This window comes from Agrilus planipennis, unplaced genomic scaffold, assembly GCF_000699045.2.
Source record: "Agrilus planipennis isolate EAB-ADULT unplaced genomic scaffold, Apla_2.0 scaffold47, whole genome shotgun sequence".
NCBI lineage: Eukaryota > Metazoa > Arthropoda > Insecta > Coleoptera > Buprestidae > Agrilus > Agrilus planipennis.
The window spans coordinates 1,149,982-1,155,324 of record NW_020442442.1 but is presented as its reverse complement, the minus strand read 5'-3'; positions in this window follow the sequence as shown (position 1 = coordinate 1,155,324).

Genomic DNA, 5,343 nt, shown 5'->3' with positions numbered 1-5,343 from the left:
TAATTATTAAATTAAATTTATAAATTAAATCCAATTATTACTAGCGACCGGGTGCAATGCTGATACTAAATATACTACAAAATGTCTTTATATACAACATTCACAGCTTTTTTGTCAGACAAAACAATTGCATTTTAAATCTATATCTTCGAAAATATTCATTTAAATTACATGCTGTAAAGGGCCATATTAATCTATATTAAATGCACAATGTATTTAAAAATACTTAATTTGGTAAGGATTAATGCTGTATTGCTTAAAATCGATTCGTAAATAAGCCATTATTTCTCGTAAAAAGTAAAGGAGAAAAAAATGGTTATTGTCCCTATCAGATAGACATATACCATCCCGGACTTTTTTGTAGACCTTTTTAATATGTACAATACTGTAGTACATTATTTTGATCTATCTCGTAGGGTTCAGCCAGCGTTTGCAATGTAAGCGCAAAGAAATTTGTTTATTTACGACATCACATTACAAACCTCTAAAATTATCAGTGTGTCCCTTCTATATTATGCATTTATTATACATATAAACATTCCTCTTGAGTCACTCTATCTATTTAAAAAAACCGCATCAAAATCCGTTAGGTAGTTTTAAGCATCTAAACATACATGAGGACAGCCAACGGAAAGCGACTTTGTTTTATACTATATAGTTATTTAAGAATCAAAAACCAAATCCCTTTTGCATAAAATAACAATTGAGAAAATTAAACTTTTATTTTATAATCGAAGAAATAAGTACTACAAAAATACAAAGAAAATTCATTTTACAAGATCGATAATTGATCGATTATGAGGTTTTTAATTGTTAATATTGTTATACGATATACCAACAGCTGGAAGTGAAATTAAAAATCATTTTTCTTGAAGTATTAATTATTTATTTTATAGTTTTAATTAAAACATTTATTGCAACAGTTAAAGTCTGATTTTTCATTTCCATTTCCATTTTCACTCAAACAAGTGATATCATGTATTGCGATGTTCTATATATCTAAGGGCCCTACAAGTTTAGGTAGTGTCTCGCCATCTAATGGCTATTTGCAGCCAATAAAATAAGTAATGCATTTTGATTATAAAACATTAATCACTGTCAAATTGCAAAAAAGTACTTTGGACGTTTTAATGTGTGATACGTTAGGGTTTGAGCTGTTTATTGATATGTTCTATTTGATTTGTTGCCTTTTCTTTAATGCCTCGATTATCTTAAATTTTCTAGACATACCCAACAAAAATGTTAATGTTTCGTTTTGTGATCCCTTTTGACAATACCTTTTTGTGCTAAATTTAGATACAAATCACACCTTGTACAATTTATTAACTAATCCGATTAAGAATCAAGTCTTCCGCTTCCATTCCTAAAAATACCTTTTTGATTCGATGACTAACTGATTTGGTATGCGCCAATATATGCTACGCAATCATTAATCAACACTTTTTTTCGATCTCTAGTTTTCCGGTAACATGTGCTAATTTTGACCCTGAAAGATCTCGGTTTCATCAGATGCTAAGTAGGCATTGAACACGGCAAGCACGATATAATCGTTCTGTGCTCAAAAAAAAAAATACCTATAAGTAATAAGCACGTATACATATGCAGAAAAACAACAAATCGTCAAACGAAGATCCAGATTGTTAATAATAATATACAAATGTTCATAATGTAAGTGTAACGTAAAGTACAAAAAATTCGTAATAGTCATTTATGGTAAGATCAATGATAAATGGAACTGACCTTTATTTTAATTAATATTATAAATGGGAATGTGAGTTTGTTTGTTTATTTTTCAGCCTTTCACGCCTTGACTACTTAACTGATCATCATGAAATTTTGTACACATATTGTCAGAAAAGCACATAGGAAGAATCCAGAAAAACATTGATCTCGAGGGATAGAAAAAAATTAGTTTTATGTGGTCGTCGATGACCTTTGACACGCATTTAGGACATTAATGTTAGCAAAGTTGTGGGTAAAATCTGCTTTACATATAAAAAATACACACGTACCTAGAGTTTGTTCAAAATTTGTTGATGTAAAATTCTCAGAATCGATCCATGCTTCTGCGTACATACAGTGGCGTACATTTAAATCTTCATAGTGATTGAAAGTTCGTCAGGCACTGTATGAAACATACATTCATTTTTAATTAACACAAACCGAAATGTAATTATTGTAAACAGTATGTAATAGATCAATAATAAATAAAAAAATTGATAGAATATTTTCTAATACACATGTGGCTTGTATTTATTTTCCCGTTTTCAAGTATTACGAAGATTTTATGTACGCCACTGCCTGTATGGGAAAGCCGGTACAGATTTTTGCTATATACTGTGAACACACTAAACCTTCGTTTATAGAAATTAATGTCCACTTGCCCAAAAAAATGATATTTCGTCGTTGCTGTTAAGTTGTAAGTAAATTACGGATATATTTGTTACCTTTATAGTTGTATTAGATGAAGGGATATTCGCGTACTCAATTTTGGTAAGTATATCTGCATATAGGTTGTTTTTTTGAAACTGACGGCTGTGTTAATAAATCTTTCAAGAGATGTATTAGTTTCTTTGGTCGAATGATTGAGCTCGACACTCATAAACAGGATACTCAGTAACCTATTTAGCTACAACGTCAAGGGACAACAATTATTATCATTGTTTTTACCTTTACAACTTTAAAAACACGACTGTAAATGGTATCAACCTATTTTGGGCTTTACAGGTACAAGTGGTTAACAGAATGGAAAAAACTGTCTCCCGAAATAAAAATGTTCAGTCTCTCAGAGTCTCTGAAAGCGAGTCTCTCTGGTGTCGCTGAGAGAGACAGTCAAAAAAATTGTTTAGCGTCTCTGAACGAGAGACTCGAGTCGCTCATAGAGAGATCCTCATTTCGTAGCCAGTCTCTAAACGAAAGACTCGAATCTCTCAATAAGTGGGACCTCGATAGACATGGTTAAAATTTTCAAAGTTCAACATATTTCAGAGATCCCAATTTTGTCAGTTTTATTCATTCAGTCTCTCTGTGAGAGACTCGAATCTCTGAATTAACAATTTTATCGTTCGAGTCTCTCATACAGAGAGACGCTCTCAGAGATGCTGAAAGACTCTGAAAGTCTGGAGAGAGACTGAAAATTTTTGTCTAGAGATGTTACAAAACTTTTCTATACTAGTTGAACTCGTCCAAATTTTGGCGGATCGACGAGTACCTGCAGTTAGTTGTCGATGATGAATAGAACTTACAACTTAATCATGGCAATCTCCCATGGCGCTACCTACTTTAAGCCCTTCAAGAACAAGAAATCTTGCCAACTGTAACTCTCCCACCATAACCTAACGTAAATAAGGCAAGGTTCCTGCATACCGTAATTTAATAATCCAGCAAGCGTTTAGTCACAACTACTACCACAACCAACCTATCAATATATGACAACCGAATATTGGCATTTAAACACTCTAAGTAAAGTTATTGTTTCCATTTTTTTTTTACTAAAAGCTGTTCTTTTTGTTTTTAACTCCCGCGCCCGTTTATTTCATAACGACTTTGTTTGTTCAGCCAAATAAAAACGGGGCTCATTTTTAATTTTCTACAATCCGCAGCTGTTACGATTTCTCTGACTTGTAGCGTTAACACGTCTCGCAGTGGTAAACGAGAAAATAAATCAATTTACAACAGCTGTAAACGCGATATTTGCCATTTGCCCGGGCGACTCGAAAAAAAAGGAGCTTACAAAAAACGCTGTTTGGTTCGTGTGTCTCTAAATTGTATTTATCCAATCGTAAACCTCAAGAGAAACAATAGGGTATTTGACAGTAACTGGAATGATTTAATTTAATCGCATTTTCGTAAAAATATCTGGAATCGAGTCAAAAATTAGTTCCTACAAAATTTAGGGATTTTGCTGGTGTCTCTGACATTCTCGCTCGATTGTATGGTAATTCTGAACAATAACGGAACTATTTAGAAACTGTTTTAACCCTGTGTATCTTCATTATTAATTAATTATTTTCATTTTTAATAATCAATTTCTAACTTTACAAAGCGAAGTTTAGCTCAGGATAGGAAAGAGTGGAGGTACGTGTCCAACCAGTCTTAGGACTGATGACCTTATGATGATGAACGTTACAAAGTCTAGGAAATCAGTTTAAGAAACAAAGTAATTAACAGTAAGACTGGTTGGACACGCACCTCCACCATTTTCTATAATGTAAAATCCATTGTTGAATGGGACAGGATTGTTAGAAAATAAAATATCGTAAATGGATAAATACTGACTGAAATGAAATGCCTAATTGGAAAAAATATTGAACTTAGCAAAAATAAATTTGGAATATTAATAGACTTCTTAATTTTCCTTACATTTTAGCCGTAGACAGTCGTATCCACAATTTTTGAGCACCTACTATAATTTTTGTTGAGAAGTTATTTACTATTTACAGGACATCCTATACCATGCAATTAATATTCTCTATACTCCTTTTGAAAATTTCATAACAGCCGGAACAATATTGGCATTAAATTTTTATGTAACTAGCCAATTATTTTCTTTCGAATACATAACGTTGTGTATTTAACGTACATATATAAAAAGGGGCAAATAACCGCATATTCTTGGATTACCTTATTACTATTGTTTTATATAAATTAAATCTATTTGAGAACAAAATAATATTTATTTATCAAAGAAATTTACATACAGTAAATCCTATAAAAACATACAAGATACTTCTACATATGTAGGTTGACCCAAGAACTTATAAAACTAAATACTAAAAACTAAACGAAACATATAGAATGCATTTATTTTATTTACTAAGAAACCCTCTGTATGTATACGAACAGAGTCCCGATTCTTCTCGCATTCGTCGTATTGGAAAGTGTTAGGTCGAAAAGAGAAATTGAATTTCGCCATTGAATTGACCCGAATCTGTTAACACCGAACGTGTGTGCGTCTTTTTTTCTCCTAAACACAAAATGACTGCTGTCAATCTAATTTCATTTTGGGATTGTACAATACACAATAATAGCCTGCCTGCTCTTCTTCTCGTAAGTGATTTATAAGGTTCAAAACGAATTAAAAATCAAATCATTAATCGTACGTATCTACAGGCGAGAGTCGCGTCGCTTTTAACAAAAGTAAATCTCTTTTGTGTTTGTGAACGGTTAATTTAGAAATTCGAAAAAGATTATTAAAAGTATATGTTTGGAACACGGTTCTATACGACTGCAAAACGTGGATGGTAGGGTGGGCGCGCCGAAAATTAAAAAGTTAGAAGAAAAATATTAGGTATTAGGAGCAGGAAGAGGAGTAAAAAAGGTAGAGGAAGACCCACATTAGAT